This window comes from Hemitrygon akajei, chromosome 27, assembly GCF_048418815.1.
Source record: "Hemitrygon akajei chromosome 27, sHemAka1.3, whole genome shotgun sequence".
Lineage (NCBI taxonomy): Eukaryota > Metazoa > Chordata > Chondrichthyes > Myliobatiformes > Dasyatidae > Hemitrygon > Hemitrygon akajei.
Window position 1 is genome coordinate 15,377,874 of NC_133150.1, and position 19,953 is coordinate 15,397,826.

The following is a 19,953-nucleotide window of genomic DNA, read 5'->3' on the forward strand; positions in this document are numbered from 1 at the left end:
AAAGAAAACAAGTTGCACAAATTGCAACAAAAAAAGAGCAATATCTCCAAATTATAAAACACAAAATTGAAAGATTCCAGGCATTTTCAGATTTGTTATCTGTAGGCTACCCTGATGCAAAATCACCCAAAATAGCAACGAAAAAGGTAGCGATCAGAAAGCAGAAACACGTCATAACGTGAACTACAAAATCCAATCGACAAACCACGTCGATTAAACCTTGCCTCAGACATAGGACTCTGCGCCATTCCCCGACAGCATCGAGGGAGAGGAAGATCATTCTTATGCAGGGACACTCCTGCAGGAGCAGCAAGTGAGAGGGAGAGAGAGAGACTGTCACACGCAGACACCTTCCCCCGGCCGTAGCGAGCGAGAAGCTGGTAGACGGCGCTGAACACTCACTTGCCTTCTGCATTCGCCTTGATGACTCCAATCGACTTCGACGCTTTAATTGGTGAGATGGCGAGGAGTGGAGTCGATCATAGGCTCGTGCTCCGTCTCCAGGCTTCGTGGCCTCGAGGCAGCTTTCTTCGTTTGAAACACCTTCAGAGACAGCAAAGCGCCACATCACTCAACCAGTCTGAAAAACACACCACCATAATGTCGATCACAGGCTCCAACAGTAGCAGAAGCACATTTGAAAGAGAAAGAAGACATAAAAGAAGTGAAAGAAGTAGTTTCGTGAAAAGTGTGGAGGATGCCGCCCTTGGTCAGGTTGTTTCCAGGCCCAATCTTTTTCCGGAGATTTTTCTACTTCTAATCACATGGAGCTAGGTTAGTTTTATTCATTGAATAAAAAATAATGGAGTGTTATCTGGAATAAAATTGTAGAATATCTATATAACGAATAAACGGGAAGTTACACAGGCTTATTGGATTCTTGCTTGCCAGACCTTGACATTATCAGGGACATCTGGGAGAGACTCACAGGTTCATGTATCTGAACTTCCAAAGGGAATAAGGGAAAGGCCCTTTCCCCTTGAAAGGGCAAATACTCAGTGGCAATGTTATTAAGTACATTAATGCAAATATCTAATCAGCCAATCATGTTGCAGCAAGTCAATGCAAAAAAGCATGCTGACATGGTCAAGAGGCTCAGTGGTTCAGACCAAACGTCAGAATGAGAAAGAAATTTGATCTGAGTGACTTTGTCCGTGGAATGATTGTTGGTGCAAGACTGGGTTGTTTGAGTATCTCAGAAACTGCCAGTCTCCTGGGATTTTCATGCACAACAATGGTAGGAAAAACTAAAAAAATTCCGGGTAGGGGCAGTTCTGTGGCCTTCTTGATGAGAATGGCAAGACTGTTTCAGGTGACAGGAAGGTAACAGTATCTCAAATAACTACACATTACCAAAGTGAAGTGCAGAAGAGAACCTCTGGATGCACAATATGCGAAACGTTGAAGTGGATAGACCACAGCAGCAGAAGTCCATGAATATATGCTGCAGCAAAATCAACCTCATTATCCAGTTCCACAATCAGTCAGTTTGTGATCAATCCAAACCTTTTCCATATACGCAGACCATGAATACCTCCTGTACCTAAGAAAGTGGCCACTGAGTACATGCAGTTCCACGCCTGAGGCTAAAAATTCAATGCAGAGCTGTTGGGAATGTATAGTATATCATGGTAGTAGCTATGAAGATGGGAAAGTTCAAAGCAAATTTATTGTCGAAGCGCATATATGTCACCATATACAACCCTGAGATTCATTTTCTTGTGAGCATACTCAGTAACTCCACAACAGAGTAAAAACTGTAACAGAATCAATGGAAGACGGCACCAACTTGGGTAAATGTGCAAAAGGAACAACTGTGCAACTAAAAAAGAAAGAAATAACAATAATAAATAAATAAGCAACAAATATCGAGAACAAGAGATGAAGAGTCCTTGAAAGTGAGTCCATAAGTTTTGGGAACATTTCAATGATGGGGCAGGTGAAGTTGCCACTTTGGTTCAAAAGGCTGATGGATGAGGGGTAGTAACTGTTCCTGAGACTGGTGATGTGAGTCCTGAGGCTACTGTACCTTCTTCCCTATGGCAGCAGCAAGAAGCGAGCATGACCTGGGTGGTGGTGTTCTGTGATGATGCTTTCCTGCAACAGTGTTTCATGTAGATGTGCTCAGTGCTGTGGAAGGCTTTACCCATGATGGGTTGGGACGTTTCCACTACTTTCTGTAGGATTTTCCATTCAAGGGCATTGGTGTTTCCATACCAGGCTGTGATGCAGCCAGTTAACATACTCTCTCCAAAACAGCATACAAACATAAAAGGTCAGACTGGGGAATGATAATGAGTGTTGTGGAAGATTTCCAGCAATCGTTACTAGAACTTCATTGCCTTTGCTTTGCATAAGCAATGTGAACTAATAAACTCAAAGTGACCAAATTTGCAGATGATCCCAAAGCAGTGATTTACTGGAAACAGCACAGAAAAAGGGAAGAACAAAAGCATCTTAGCATTTGTTTAAAAGTAACATTTCCATTGCTTGCAGGGCCTAGGTTATTAATTGCAAGTCCTGATGAAGGGTCTCAGGCTAAAGTATCAACTGTTCATTTCCCTCCTGTGGTGAACTAGATATACCTGTCTGACTGCTCCTGTGGCTCCTCCCACAGACCCCTGTATAAAGGCGACTGTGGGCTGCTGCTCTCCCTCATTTTCCCCAGGATGTAGTGTTGTTTATTCTTCCAGTCAATAAAAGCCGATATCTCGCTTCCTAAGTCTCAGCGTGAGTTATTGATGGTGCATCACCTCCATAGATTCTGCCTGACCTGCTAATTTTCTCCAGCATTTTGGGTGTGCTTTTCTATTAATTGCAAGAGAGTCATTCATAGAGTGACATGAACTTTACAGCCCATAAAAAAAGCCATTTATTCCAGTTTGTCTATGCTAGCAAGTACATTCCTAATGAGTCTCCTCCTGTCACCTTATTTGATGTAAGCCCAATGTTCTCTGTCCCTTGAACTAATGCAAACATCTAGTTTATCCATAAATGTATCATTGTTATTTATTCATCCTAAGATGTTTCACTTATTAGATGAAAGAAGTAATTGTACAAGAATTGATTAAGAGGAGATTTACAAGCATGTTGTCAGGAATAGAGAATTAAGTTTATTAGGTCATGTTGTCCAGGCAAGTAGGAGATTTAGATGAGATGTTTAAAATTAATGGAGACTTGGAGAGGGTAATGAAAAAGGAGATATTTCCCTAAACAGAGACATCATTATTAAGGCTGAGGTTTCAGGGTAATTGGAGGCACAGGATAAAATAGGCTGCAGTTGGCATGGTTTCCTGATGGGGAAATTTTGACTGACAAATCTGTTGGAATTCTTTGAGGAAGTAACGGACATGAAATTCAAAGGAAAGTCCGTGCACGTTGTTTACTTGGATTTTTAGAAGGCCTTTGTCAAGGAGCAGCACATAAGGCTGCTAAACAAGATAAAAGTCCATGGTATTAGAGGAAAGATACTAGTATGGATCGAAAATTGGCTGACTGACAAGAGGCAAAGAGTGGGAATAAAAGAGGCTGTTTCTGATTGGCTGTTTAGAAACTGGATTGGACCATTCCCAAGTATGTTCAGTAATGAACATGCAAAATGAGATTTTTTAAAAATGGACAAAATGATGTCTGGAAAATAAAATACGTTTTCCATCTAAAATTTGCAATGAAGCAAGGCTTGAATATTTCCTGTTGGCATTTGAACAGGGATCTCATCATTTAGCTGTGTGCCATTTCATAAAAGACTTATGTCCAACTTCAAGTCCTCTGCTCTACCATGAGCCCTTGTCACTTTGTATACCCTGCTTTTCAATTTAATATTTTATGGATTGAATAAACTTGGGTTGTATTCTATGCACTGGCAGAAGGTGAGCAGAGACCCGATAGAAGTTTAAAAGATTATGGGAGGCAGAGTGGAGAACCAGTATCTTTTTTCCCCACGGTCGGTATGTCTAATACTAGAGGCTGTGTATTTAAAGTGAGGAAATATAGTATGTTTAAAGGAGGCGAGCAGGGTAAGCTTTTCAAGCAGAGTTTGGTGGATGCTGGAAAGTGTTGCAAGGGAAGTAATGCGGCTAAGTAAGTTAGACATGTTTAAGAGGCTCTTAGGCATATGAATGTGCGGTGGATGGAGAAATATGGAGATTGTGAGTCATAAGGGATTAGTTTACTTAGACATATAATCACTAGTTTAGTTTGATTGGCACAATATCATGAGTTGAAGGCCCAATTCTTGTGTTGTGTTCTTTCCTGTCCTAATATTATCCCTTGCCTTCTTTGTTAACCAGGCATTGTGCTTCTTTCTAATGGAATCCCTCTTTTTGAATAGGATAAACTCTTGGTGAGCACTACAAACCAGCAACTTGAATATCTACCACTATTCATTTATCAACCTGACTCAAGGCTTGTTTATCCAGTGCACCTTAGACAATTCCTCTCTATTCCATTATAACTGAATTTCTTCTGATTAAAGATACTGATCATGGACTTAAGGTGCTCATCCTCAAATTGCCTCAATCATATTGTGTTCACCACCCCTAGGCCTAGAGGATTATTAATAAGATCCTTTATTATTTTTGTTGCATTAGACTAAATAAATTACTTGGGTTGTTAAATGGAATATATTATGGACATTGATGTCAAATGCCAATAATACAGGCTTCTAATATCCAAGATATTGCCTGTTCCTCTCTGAAATCAAAGTGAAAGAAATCATCCCTTCACTAATGCTGTGCGTAGGTGATCCAACATCAAGCAACATTTGAGAACAATTTTTCCGCAACTTGGCAAAACTTGCAGCAATCAATGGTAGCTCACATTGATTGGCCTGAAATGGTGAGCTACCATTGATAGACCTGTTACAAGGATGTCTCAGCAGTGAAACTCAGGAAAAGAACTGGGGAATTAGTTGTTAAGCACCGTGGGTTTTGTAACAGGCTGGAGGGTCCATTAGTCTGTTCCAAGTTGTTTGACCTTCCAGTGATTGCACTATATCCCTGAGAAGTCATGAGAAGCGACATCTGAGCAAGGTGTGTTCCAAGTTAAGGCAGACTATTCCACAACAGCTGTGTTCTGAGCTCCTATTGATGGACTGAAGTTTGTGATATGCAGATAGTATTGACATTGGTGCATGTCTGATGCCAGGAAATTTTAAATGTGCTTGCATGGTTTGCCACCTGAACTGCCCAGTCCAATTTGTCAGTAGGCATGATTTTCACACAGACAAGATCCCAAGGACAAGCTGGATCACACAGTACTGATCTTTTTTTTCTGCTTGATACAAGTCCGTTTCTATATGCTCTCTTGAAGTGTTATGAGTTGCACCTTAAATTGAGAATCATTGAATTATACAGTACAAAAAAAGGCATCTTTGGCCCATGTCATCCATGCTAACTGTCCTGTCTATCTGCATTAATCCAATTTGCCTTCATTAGGCCTGTGTCTCTCTCTGCCTTTGCTATCTAAGCACCTGTCCAAATGCACCTTAAATGTTGTACATTATCGGCCTCTACACCTCATGGGACTGCTCATTCCAGGCAGCTACCACACTCAGTATAGGAATAATCTTATCCTCTAAGTTTCTCCTCTCTTAACTGAAACCTGTGCCTTCTAGCTCAAGATTCCCCTGCCCTGAGGAGCAATTCTGAATACAGATCCTGTCCATTCATCTCATAATTAAATAATCCCCTTTATGATCACTCGAGTAAAAATCAGAATCAGGTTGTTTATCACCAGCATGTGACATGAGATTTTTTAACTTAGCAGCAGCAATTCAATGCAATATATAATCTAGAAGAGAAAGAGAAAAAAATAAAATGATAATAATAAAATAAACATAATAATAAATAAACAAGTAAATCAATTACATATATTGAATAGATCATTAAAAATATGCAAAAACAGGAATACTGTATATTAAAAAAAGTAAGGTACTGTCCAAAGCCTCAAAGTCTGTCACGAGCGGGGGCAGGATTGGACCTAAATGCAGGATGCAGACACTGAAGTACTAGGGGTAGGACAGGATGGGGATGCCATGGCATGTGAAGGGTAAGGCAGGTGGGGCTGGATCCCAGAGTTCAGACGAGGCAGGAGGATCCCTCGTGGCGGGCCGCATGGATCACGGGCAGGGCCGCCTCCCAGGCGGAAACACAGAGGCCTGGGCAGTCGCAGACACCTGGGCAGGTGCAGGGCACAACCCATAGGGATCAATAGGTGGAAAGGGCAGAAACCCCCAACGGCCAGCGGCAATCCGGCCAGACCAGCCCGACAGAGGTAACAGATAGGTAGGGGCAGAACCCCCGCTGGGCAGCAGCAGTCCAGCCAGACCTGCCCGACAGAGGCAACAGGTAGGAAGTGGCAGAACCCCCGCCGGGCAGCAGCAGTCCAGCCAGACCTGCCCAACGAAGGCAACGGGTAGGAAGGGGTAGAACCCCTGCCGGGCAGCGGCAGTCCAGCCGGATCTGCCCGACAGAGGCAAGGGATCAGAAGGAAGCTGGGTCCAGGGTGAACAGCAGGACTACCGTGATACACAGGTAATTTGGGAAAGGCAACCGACAGCATGGCAGCACCTTTTCAGCAAATTGTCCTCACGGTGCTTCACTGGGCTGCTTATAGGACAGATTCCGGTAGTAACTTTTGCCTTCATCATATGTTTAAACCGAAAATGACATGAATTTAAATGCTTTATCCTTGGACTAATCAGGAACTTGAGTACCTCTTTGAAGTCTGCAGTGTTAACATTTCTGGTTTATTAGCCTATTCATTTTTTATTACAGTATGTAGATGAGTCTCTTGAGGTTCTTCTGCATTTCTGGAATTTCTCATTTAATAGATTCCAGTATCAAAGCATGAAAGCCACGAGGAAGCTATGTGAAAATTGAAAACTGGAACATTTTCTGATGCACGCTGTATTCAACATGACAGAACTGTTCAGAATTAATCTGCTGGTGAATAGTGATAGAGTCATTATTGCTCCAGCTGTACAAAATACTGGTCAGGCCACACCTCCACACAGCTTTGGTCTTCTGGTGCAAAAAACGATATACTTGCATTGGATGCAGTTCAGAGGAGGTTTGCTCAGAAGTACCTTGGGGTGAAAGCTTGAGCTATGAGGAGAAAGTGAGGGTCCTGAGCTTCCCTATCGGAGTTCAGAGGAATGGGATACGATCTGATGAAAACCAATATGATTCTGGGGATATTTACAGGATAGGTGCTTAGAGGTTGCTCGTCCCTTGAGGAATACCTGGAAGTAGAGGGCAGAGTTGGAGAATATGGGGTATTTGTTCAGAATCCCCAAGGTTTAATTATTGAATATATTTGAGACTGAAGCGGCCAGTTATATAGGTATGTCGGGGAGTGAAAGACAAACCGGAATGCACAGGATAGTGGAAATGAGATTCACCATGAACTTCTTGAATAGTGTGGTAGGCTCAAATGACCTGGTAGCATAATACTCTTCCTATTCCAAGTGTTCATATGAAAGAGTAGGAAATAGGACTAATTGGATATCTTTGTCGAAGAACTGGTAGAAGCACAATGGAGTTGCATGGTCTTTATGCCATCCCCGTTATTCACTGACATAGTTAAACTCAAAATCATCAAGAATAACTATTTGTAGACACTTCTATCAATCCATTCTTATAATACAGAGATAAAACTACTGCTTTATTGACTTGTAAGGGAAATAAAATGTTTACCAGACCAATGAGATACCTATTGTATCTCAATCGCACTGCACATAATTCCACTGAGATTTTGTAACATGCGCTTGATACCATAGTCCCACAATTCTTCTTTGAACTTTAGAGCAGGGATTCCCAACCAGGGGCCCATGGGCCCCTTGGTTAGTGGTAGGGGTCCATGGGATAAAAATGGTTGAGAACCCCTGTTCTAGAGGAATATTCTTGTTAGCTATGTGTGGAACAATTCTCCTTTTATCTACCCGGAAGAAATTATTTCAATTATTTGGAAATCCAGTTGGGGTTCAGTTCCTGCCGCTGTCTGTAAGGAGTTTGTACATTCTCCCCGTGACAGCATGGGCTTCCTCTGGGTGCTCCGGTTTCCTCCCACACTCCAAAGACCTATGGGTTAGGAGGTTAATTGGTCACATGTGTGTAATTGGGGTCATTAGGCTGGAAGGGCCTGTTACCATGTTATCAATAAATAAAATTTTAAAAATTGTTGCTTCTATCACTTCTTCAGGCTGCACGTTATAAGCATCTGCCAATAAAAAAACTTCCCTTATAAATTTCCTTTAAATGTCACCCTTTCACTGAAAAGCTGTGTCCTTTAGTATTTGACATTTTTACACTGGAAAGAGACTATCTACCAGATCCATGCCTTTCATAACATTATATATTTCTGTTAGGCAAACCTTCAACCTCCGATGCTCCAAGGAAAACAATCCATGTTTGCTAACCTTTATTTTTATTTATTATTCTTTTATTGAGGCTACGTCTTGGTGAACATCTTCTACACCCTCTTCAATTCCTCCACATCCTTGCTGTAGTTCAGCAACCAGAACTGCACATGGTACTCCAAATAAGGCCAAACCAACTTACAGTTACAGCTGCAATATAACTTTCAGACTTTTATATTCTATACGCCAGTAATGAAGGCAAGTGTGCTGCAAGCATATCATAACCATGTCTAGTAATGATGACACTTTCAAGGAGCAGTTGACTTGTACTACAATGTCCCCCTCTATGGCAATGAGCCCAAAGATCCAGCATGTACCGTATATTTTCCTCTGACATTTGACCTCAAATGTACAACAACCTGCACTTGTCTGGGGTTAAGCTCCATCTTCCATTTTTCTGCAGATGCATATTAGCTTAATGTCATATACACTAGGGTGCAATGAAAATTTGCCTGTGTGAATCTAACTGTTACTGATTCAGGCAACAATAAATATATGTGAGTTAGGCAAGGATTTTTAAAACAAATAACACTTTTATTAAACACTGAAAACAAACCCCCCAAAAGTAAACAAACACTAACGTAACCGGAAATCAGCTGCTGTGCGGCAGCTTGAACAGTTCTTAAAGCGATGCAGCTCAAACAGTTCTTAAAGCGATGTTGCAAAAACAGTTCTTTAAAGTAGTATCGCCAAAAGTTCAAAATGCTCACAGTCCATTTAAGAAGGAGAGACTTTTTAAGACGATTTAAATTCTCTTTCACGTCGTTTTTCTTCAGTTTCCAAATTCGAACTCTTCCCACGAAGAATTTTATGAAACATAACGGCTTAAAGGCACTGACCTTTCCTTTATCACCATTCTCAAATACTTTCTGGTCATCCCAGGGATTAACACGAGAATAGTCAACGAAAACCTTCCGAATAATGATCAAACAAGGTCGAACCTGTTTCACCGTCGAAATTCAATTCTCCTCGATCTTTAACTCCCGAACTCCGATCTTCACTCTCCACTGATTCTTAACCAACAGTATTGTAAAGAAACTGCTGGCAATGACCTTTTAAACATTAGGCATTAGATAAAACTTCATCTTTCAACTAAACTGCGTCATCACATTAAATCACGCAGTGGCATGAAGTCAACATGGCAAATCCAGCCACGAACTGCCCCACCTCACAGGGAGGGGTCCTCCTCTTATACCCTGTAAAAAAAACCTGTCACATGATCTCTACTGGTGGGAAAATGACGTCACTCCACCATCACAAGACCATTACCTCAAGTCCAGTATAGCTTCAACCCCAGTCACGTGACAAGGGTACCACTGTCATGTGTCACGAGTGCGTAACACTAACAGAAAGAAAGTGCATATAGTAATAAAAAATACAACAATAAATATAGAAATAAGTGAAAAACAACAGAATGGTAGAAGGATTGCTAAAAGTGGCCACTCACCTTCCTATATGTCCAACTCGTCTGCATCCTGCTAAATCCTTTGATAACCTTCCTCGCTATCCTTTTTTTTGTAGTTGTTTGCAAACTTATTAATCATAAGACCATAAGACATAGGAGCAGAATAAGGCCATCTGGCCCATTGAGTCTGCTCTGTCATTCAATCATAACTGATCCTTTTTTAAATCTCCTCCTCAACCCCACTTCCTGGCCTTCTCCCCGTAACCTTTGATGCCATGTCCAATGAAGAACCTATCAACCTCTGCCTTAGATACACCCAATAACCTGGCCTCCACAGCTGCACGTTGCAACAAATTCCACAAATTCACCACCCTTTGACTAAAGAATTTCTCCGCATCTCTGTTTTGAAAGGGCGTCCCTCTATCCTGAGGCTGTGCTCTCTTGTCCTAGACTCTCCCACCCGGGAAACATCCTTTCTACATCTACTCTGTCCAGGCCTTTCAACATTTGAAAGGTTTCAATGAGATTCCTCCACATCCTTCTGAATTCCAGCGAGTACAGACCCAGAGCCATCAAACGTTCCTCGTATGATAACCCTTTCATTCCTAGAATCATACTTGTGAACCTCCTCTGGACCCTCTCCAATGCCAGCACATCTTTTCTAAGATGAGGGGCCCAAAACTGTTCACAATACTCAAGGTGAGGCCTCACTGGTGCCTTATAAAGCCTCAGCATCACATCCTTGCTCTTGTATTCTAGACCTCTTGAAATGAATGCTAACATGGCATTAGCCTTCCTCACCACCGACTCAACCTGCAAGTTTACCTTTAGAGTGTTCTACACAAGGACTCCCAAGTCCCTCTGCATCTCAGATTCCTGGATTTTCTCCCCGTTTAGAAAATAGTACGCACATTTATTTCTACTACCAAAGTGCATGACTGTGCATTTTCCAACATTGTATTTCATTTGCCACTTCCTCGCCCATTCTCCAAATCTGTCTAAGTCCTACTGCATCCTACCTATTTCCTCAACACTACCTCCCCCTCCACCAATAATCAGCCCACCTACACCTTTGTCCAGTTCATTTGCTTGTATATCGTCTCAGGTGTGTCTATCATCAGGCAGTGCTGGAATAACCTCGTTTTCTTTTTCTCTGGTATACTGCCAGCATTGGGTGCTTGCTGCTTAAATGAATGACCTACTTTCATTTTCTAGGGAGCACCCTGTGTACCTCATTCACCCCAGACCCGAGGGAATGTCTTGATCTGAAATGTCGACTATCCCTCTCCCTCCACAGAGGGTGCCTAACCTGCTGAGTTACACTGGCAACTCATTTTCTGCTCCAGGTTACAGCATAAGCAATTCTGTGATGCCATTGTACCACACTGACAACCCCCACTACCAACCAAGCATACTCCCCACCTCCAGATGTGATAATACTCCGTTTCAGGCCTCCTTTCCTCCACCATCTGATAGCAAGTTTGCCCCAGGCTCGAAACATTGCACGTTGGTCATTTGTCAGTCTTTGTCTCTGTGCAGTTTCCATTTATTCTGTTGTATTTCTCTGCTTACAGTGAATGCCTGCAAGAAAATGAATCTTAGTGTGGTGACTTATACTTACTTAGATAATAAATTTACTTTGAATTTTGAACTTTGAAGCCTGCTTATTTTCCAGGTTCCTGGAGGTAAATTCCATTCATTTGGACCCAATTGCCCCAATTACGAAGTCCGATGCCCCCACTTGCACTACAAAATCCCCATCACCATTCATATTCCTGGTGTCCAGTCAAACTGCTTCTCCAACAGCACTCAACGTGGCTTCCTCTCTTTATCATTCAAGCTGTCAATCCAAAATTCTGCTCCCTTCCCTCAAGCTCACAGCCATGATGGAGGTTCATGGAACCTACCTATCCCGATTCCACTTTCTAGAGAGGCACTTACTAAGTGGTGTACTTCTGATGCTGAAATACACAGGGCCTGGCAATTGATACAAGAGGTCTTGTGACCTGAGTTGGTCATTTGATCAGCCACTATAAATTGCCTCTACTGTGTAGGTGAATGGTAGAGTCTGGAGAGGGGGAGGGAGATGATGAGAATCTGAGGAGAATTATTTGGGATTATTGTAAATAAGTGCTTCATGATCAACAGAGAATCAATGGGTCAAAGGGCTTAGTTACAAGCTGTATGATGTATGACAGTGGTGTAACTGTAGTTTGCAGCTGTCCCCATTTGTTCACGTTTATTGCAGCTATAAATTATCTTAAGTACAGTACATCTGTATGCAATGATGAATGATCACTTCCTTTCGCAGTTAAACTGGATATTTAAATTGACCATGAAATCAAAGGCTGGGTCACCATACTACAGAGAGTGCCGTGTTCTATGGCTATGAGTCTGCATATCACAATAATATTTTAGAGGCCATGTAACTACATCTCTGTTAACTGTATTTAAGATTCCAGTCCAAAGGTGTAAGTTCAGAATACTTTACAATGTCAGTTACCTGAAGTGTAATCTCAAAGAAAGTTTTATGAATTTACGCCCTTATTCACGAGTTAGATATCCATACAACAAAATGTCTTTTCACATTCTAAAGCCACAACAGTTATTGATTTTATTGATCATTAAACTTATATTTTTATTTAGTACCTTTCCTAATTTCAGGTGTATTCCTGTTTATTTAATAATAATAATAACAACTTATTTATGGAGAATTTTTCATACAGGAGATGTGATTCTAAGTGATTTACAATAAGATAAAGTGCAAACATAAATATAAAATAAAAACTGAAGATAAACATGAAAATAAAAGAAGAAAAGATATTAGTTAAAACCAAAATTAAATAAATAGGTTTTGAGCTGGCATTTAAAAGTGTCAACTGAGTATGTATCCCTTGTAGTTTTAGGTACTGAGTTCCATAGTTTCAGAGTGTATTTCAAAAAAGCTGACCTGCCAATTATCTTTTGATTGTTTAAATTTCAGTGACCAGCGGATGAAGATCTGAGAGTTTGAGCGGGATTATAAACCAAAAATGATGCTGTGATGTATTCTAGTCTCAGACTATGAAGTAAAATTCTAAACGATATAGGAAGGAAGTGCAGAATAGTTAGGATGGGAGTGATATGTTCCCTCATCCTGATTTTTGTTAAAAGTCTAGCAGCGGTGTTCTAAATGCATTGGAATTTGTCAATTAATTGCTTTGGAAGGCCTGTAGAAAGTGCATAGCAGTATTAAGACCATAAGACAAAGGAGCAAAATTAGGGCATTCAAACCATCGAGCCTACTCCGCCATTCCATCATGGCTGATCCCAGATCCCACTCAAACCCATACAGCTGTCTTATCACCATATCCTTTGATGCCCTGACTGATCAGGAATGATCAACTTCTGCCTTAAATGTACGCATGGACTTGGCCTCCACAGCTGTCTCTGGCAGAGCCTTCCACAGATTTACTAATCTCTGACTAAAACAATTCCTTCATACCTCTGTTCTAAAGGGTTGCCCCTCAATTTTGAGGCTGTGCCCTCTAGTTCTGGATATGCCTGCCATAGGAAACATTCTCTTCACATCCACCTTATCTAGTCCTTCCAACATTCGGTAGATTTCAATGGGATTCCCCTGCATTCTTATAATCTAATCTATTTGACATAACACAGCAAAGTAGTTTTTCAGCAACATTTCATGACAGAAATGACATACCTTTCAAATATTTCTTAAGTTTAAAAATGCTGTTCTGGTCACTTTCTTTAAGTGGGATATAAGATTTGAATATGTGTCAAGGATAACACCCAAGATGTTACTTCTGATTTTCCCAAATTTATCAAGAAGCCTATCTCTTTTGTCCTTGGGACCAACCAAAAGTATTTCAATTTTATCTTCATTTAGTTTTAGGAAATTACTGTTCATCCACTTGTTCATTGCAGCCAAACCAGAAATCAGAGAAGACAGGGTGCTACCATCATAAGGCTCACCCGAGTTATACAATGGCGTGTCAACTTCAAAACTGTGGAAAGCCAGTTTGTGCTCTGTAATGGTGTCTCCTAAGGGATGCATGTTTAAGAAGAAGAGTAGGGGTTAACAGAATAGCTGATAATTCATTAAAGCAATAGCTTTCAACAACAAGTCAACACTTAAAATCTAATGTTATGGTGACACTAAGGTCAAGTACTGCAAGCAGAGGGAGGTACAGAGGCCCAGGATTTTAGGCTTGTTGATTAGTACTGAGGGTATGATGGTGTTGAATATGGAGCTGTAGTCAATAAACAGCAACCTGGCATGTTGCAGGTATTGCTGCTGTCCAGCTGATCTTAGGACAGGAAAATAGCCAGAAAGGTATTGTCTACTGTCGACCTATTGTGGTGATAGACAAATTGCAGTGTGCCCAGGTTCTTGCTTAGGCAGGAGTTGAATCTAACCAACCCCTCGCAGTACATGTGAGTGCCACTGAGTGATAGTCATTGAGACAGATCACCCTGCTCTTCTCAGGTACAAGTATGATTATTGCCCTGGGAGCCTCTGAATGTGGCAGGGAAAGCTTGAGCACGTCCTTGAACACTCCAGTCAGTTGGTTGGCATAGCTTTTCATGAAGGCCTGACATCCTCTTGAAAGATGTTCTGATGCAGCCTCTGAGACAGGGATCACAGGGTCACCAGATGCTGCAGGGATTCACACAAGTGTAGTTTTATTCTCCCTTTCAAAGCATGCATAAAAGGCATTGAGCTGATCTGGGAGTACAACATCACAAACATTCATATTGATAGGTTTTGCTTTGTAGGAAGTAACGGCCTACAAACCCTGCCAGAGCTGACGTGTATCTGATTCTAACTCTAACCTCAATCGGAGTTGTTTTCTCGCCCTTTGATGCAGCCTTCTGACTTGTATATTTCTGGATCAATGATCTTGAATGCCACAGATCTATTCCTCGGCAGATTAGGAATCTCCTGATTCATCCACCACTTTTGTTTGGGTATGTTGGGAATGAGCTGGAAGGTGCACAGAGTCATCAACATAGGTCTTGATGAAGGGTGACGATGGTGGCATATTCATTCTGATTTGAAGATGAATCCCTGAATATTGTCCAATCCACTGACTCAAAGTAGTCCTGTAAGGATTCCTTGATCATACCCTCTTGGTCCTCACTACAGATTGTGCAGTTTTTAGTCTCTGCCTCTGCCTATATGCTGCGAAAAAGGACCTGCAGCCTAATCAGGAAATTTGAAAGTGAAAACCAGCTAATTGTGGTACAACAATTTCACTTGTTTGTACAAGAAGTTCTTTTGGTCCTCTAGGGATTGATACAGCAGTTCGAACCACTGCCCGGCCGTTACTGGGACCTGGGTTCAGTGCTCCCCTCAGTTGATGTCTGTGTGAAGTTTACACTTTCTTCCTCTGACTGTATGGGTTTCAGCCAGGTGCTCTGGTTTATTCCCACATCATAAAGGCATTTTGGTACGTTAAGTGTCTACCGTAAATCATCCTGTAATGTAGGTATGTAGCAAAATAATCAAAAGTGGAGTTAATAGGCATGTGAGAGAGAATACATTCCAGATTTCTAAGGAAATAAGAGAGTATGACTGATGGGGTTGCGTTTTGTTTACTTGTAAGGAACAAATGGTCTCATCTGTGTTGTAATAAGTAAGTGGCAGAAGGAAAAATAAGTTAGGTACTTCAAACAATTACAAAGTAAACTTGAATAAAATTGTGGGACTGGGTTGTGATGTCACAGCCTGAATGAAATAAAATAAATCATCGTAACTCTGAAATAAATACTCGTAATGAGGCGAAATCTTTTCCTCTGAAAACAAATGTAATGTCCTTGCTATCTTTAATTAGTTTTAGCTCTATGATGCACAAGGGTGTTTGCTTTAATTAGCGACAAATTGGAATTTTGTACAAAACATCATTAATAGTCTGATTGGGTTTTCATAACTTAATAAATCAGGAGAAATATGTCAGCATGCATTTTAATTAAAAAATAATGAAGTATTGGGGTTCTGTGAAAGAGCACACTGCTCCATTCATTGTGAAGTGAGATACAAAAACAAGCTTGAAGGTCTAATCTTAACATAAGGAGCTGATTGCTGATAATGGAAAAACAAAGAGGAAGATATTTGTGATGCACTTTTAGCAACCTATATCAAAAAGTGGGAGGAGAGACACAAAACTAGTTTACCTGACCACTCAACCTATTGAACAAGAATCTCAGCCTCTTGCACAAACACAAAATGCTGGTAGAACACAGCAGGCTAGGCAGCATCTATAGGGAGAAGCGCTGTCAACGTTTCGGGCCGAGACCTTCCTGACCAACGGTCTCAGCCCGAAACGTCGACAGCGCTTCTCCCTATAGATGCTGCCTAGCCTGCTGTGTTCTACCAGCATTTTGTGTGTGTTGTTTGAATTTCCATCATCTGCAGATTTCTTCATGTTTGCTCTTGCACAAAACTGTGTTTGCACTGTACAAAATAAAGTACAATACCTAAAACTTGTTAAATGAGGTATAACTATTTTTAAGAGTATACCAGGTAATTGTTATTTCTGAACAACCTTTCTAGTCTTGATAAATTTATCTATTGTATTATTAATTTTACAGAGTCTCCATTCAATAATATTTATAATAATAATTTATTGTTTCTGTGACATTTCATCTTTCACTGGAAATCTGGGTGTATTTTCCAATGACGTTAATCCAAATGCCCATCATCCAATCATAGGCAATATTCAATATCAGTATCAATATTCACGGATGCCGCAGATGGTGTCAACATAAAAGTTAGGTCAAAATGGGAATTGGTGGGAAAGGAAGCAGTGGGAAATTGGCTGGTCATTGACAACAATTTATTGTGGACAATTTTCAAGCTGAGTTTATTGTCTGTGCACAAGTACATGGATACAAAGGGTGTAATAAAAATTTATTTCAGTAGCTTTATAGGCACATAGCATCATATAGGCAGCAGTCAGAGGAAAAACAAACATAACTTGTGCATAATTTTTCTGAGAACAGGAAAGCATAATAGAACAGAAAGCTAATTTTATTGCTGAGAGATCAGAGTGGTCACGGTGTTGCTAATCTGTGGTGGAGGTTAGGCTTTTACCAGTTGATTTGAGAAAGTACTGTTTGAAGAAAAGTAGCCGTTCTTGAACCTGGTGCTGCGGGACTTCAGGCTCTTGTATCTCCAGCCTGATGCTGACTATGAAAAGATGGCATCGCCTGGATTGGGAGATCACCATGCTCTTCACGGGCACAGGTGAATTTGATGACTTCTTGTAGCAGGTTTGGCTATGTTGTTGTAGATTGTTGCATTGCTGCAAGCTAAATAATCTAGACCAATATTCTCATGTATATAGTGGCTATAAAAGCAGGTAGGTAAGACTGTTAACTAGGCTTAAGCTGGCCTCAGAATTACAGAATTGGACCTGTTGAATCCATAAGCACCAGTCTCTCTCTATAGGCCTTCCAATTGCCTTCAACCACAGGTCAAACTTTGCTACAGTATCCATGGGCTTCCCAGAGGTTGTGAGGATGGGTAGTGAAAAATGATTGTAATCTGTCGGCTTTGGAAAGCAAGTAAATGTTTTTGCCATCTGCCCTTTATCTGACTCCAGGATTCCTACTATCTTTTCAAAAACATGGCACAGATTTCCCTCTCTCTCTCTCTCTCAACTCTCGTCCATGGCTTGTATTCTCCCTTTCCTCTTCTCGTGTCCTTCTTCCTTACTCTTAGAGTGGTGTTTAAAGGACGGCATCTGACACCTTTGGCAGCCAGGGAACTGAGGATATGACAGCAGTTGTTGGTGGACTTTACTGGTGGGGCTTGTTCTGCTGCATACAGAATTATTTCTATGGGAGAAACATTTGCATTCATTTTAGAAGTCAGGAGCCAGCTGCTTCCGAATGCAAAAATTTGACTAAATGTCGACGGCAGAAATACTGTCCCAGTTTCTTTTATTCCTGGTCCAGCTCAAATCATGGTCTTTCTGTTCAAGACAGGAAACTAGAGCATAAGAACATAAAAAAACAATAGGAATAGGAGTAGGCCATTTGGTCCATTGAGCCTGCTCCACCCTCCAATAAGATCATGGCTGGTCTGACTGTGGACTCATCTCTACCTACCAGCTTTTTTACCCCCATAACCCTTACTTCCATGGCTTTGCAAAAACATGGTTAAATGGCATCTCAGTGATTTGGTACAGTACAGCCAATTGTACATTTAAATATGGAGTTGATAGCATCCCTTTCACAATCCCACCCACTCCTATCCTCTCCAACTTATCACTGACATCTTCAGCTTTACTCTTCCTCCTCCCCCTCACCTTCACCTATCTTCACTGCACCTCCCTGCTGTGATGGACTCTCCTCAACCACACCCCATCTGTGACCTCCAATCTCTGGTTGATTTTTACACAGACCATTGGCAAATCATCACTTTGGCTGACCGCCATCTATGAAACTAAATTGTCTTAAGATGGAGATCCTGTGTTACCAGGTTCTTTGGTCGATTCCATTCTCTCCCGCACACTCTTTACACCCCTGTTAAAATTGAGACTGGAGATTTTAATTAATTTTACTTCTATATTGGTTTAGCTGCCCAACTTGTAGGCAGAAGACCTACAGTTTCTTTGAGCTTTCCAAAGGGTGAGAAGGTGGGGAGTGAAAAATGTTTGGAACCTTCCAGCTCCAGAAAGCAAATAGTATGAAGCTGCGTGAATCCTTTTGCGATTTGAGGCCAGTATAGTGTTCTTATCAATTTAAAAACTACATCCAATGAAATTGTTTGGAAGATAAAGAAAGCCAGACAGAGCTGTGTGCAGGAGCAGTATATTTACTGTGCCACACCATGTTAAATCATTATTATCTGTTACCAAGTTGATGGACTTTGGCACCTGAAAATTCTATATTCATGTATATTTTGCCACATGAGTTACCATCTTCCTCATACTTTAATACAATGCATTCTCCTGTGTATCCTCCTGTGGAAAGAATTTTTGCATTCTGAAGAATAATCCATTCTTCTCAATGATTTAACTTCCTCAGGAGATGTATAACTATTGTCAATCAAAGAAAACATTTATCACTCATCCATCATAAAAAAAAATTCTCTTACACCATCTGGCTGTTGCATCATTTCCCATTGAACATCAAAAGACTGAAATTTGCTGATTGATCCAATTCAACCATCAGCTTTTTGCCCCTCCATACACCTTGGACTTTGGTGTGTGAGGGGTTAATGGCTGATGTCAGCTCCAGTGCTGAATTCACTGCTGAACCTGATGGTGGAGCACTGACTTGCCGCACAGAGTCTGCAGGCACTTTGCGTCTGGCTCCCAACTTTGCATCAGGGAGGGGTGGCATTTGAATGGGATATCAAGCTGGGAAAAAAGGCATTTCAGTCTTTTATTTTAGTGTTTTGAAATGTTTTTGTTAAAGGTTGAATATGCTCTAATTATAATAAAACATTTTTCAAATTATTTAAGTCAACAAGAATACTTCTTAAAGATCTTTGCCCCCGTGTGGCAGTGTGAAGTAATTAAGAGGTACTCGACAATGTGTGAATGGTCAGATGCTCTCAGGGAATTCTAAGAGCACTCATTTCTTTGTTTTTGGAATGCCTGTAAAGTAAAGAGGGAGGATCAGTTTATTCAATCCTCACTTCTGGGACCATTAAAGGAAAGTTTGCATTAGGAAAATGCCCTTCATGGAAGAAGTCCGCCATCTTCATCCATATTGGCCTGTACATGACTCAAAAGTCAACTGCATCTTACGTGTTTGAAGTGCCGAAATGGCCTAACAGGTCATTCAGTTAAAACCAGAGTTTGTGTCATTGAGGGGATATGCTATAAGTTGGAATGGATGGGTGACAGAGTTGGGATAAACAGTTCATTTTTGGGTTGGTAATCTGAAATAGATTGAGAGCAGGTTCAAGGAGATAATGAGTCTCCTCCTAACGTTTTCTTATGTTCAGCTGTGCCATAAATAATCCATCAAAAAGAAAGAATAAAATGGGGTGAACCACCTGGCATTGTCCTCAGCAGCAATTTGCTCATGATGTGGTCACTCTCAGCCAAGTCAGTCTTTTAGTGTGACTGCTGTCCAAATTGATATGAGCGTCCCATAGATTAATAACTAAGTA

General features: G+C 41.0%; 1 protein-coding gene across 3 annotated transcripts in view; it reads left to right on the forward strand.

Moving 5' to 3' along the window:
* LOC140717142 (uncharacterized) overlaps positions 1-19,953 on the forward strand; it is a 165,324-nt gene that overhangs the window by 90,030 nt on the left and 55,341 nt on the right. The gene's annotated exons all lie outside the window — the stretch shown is intronic.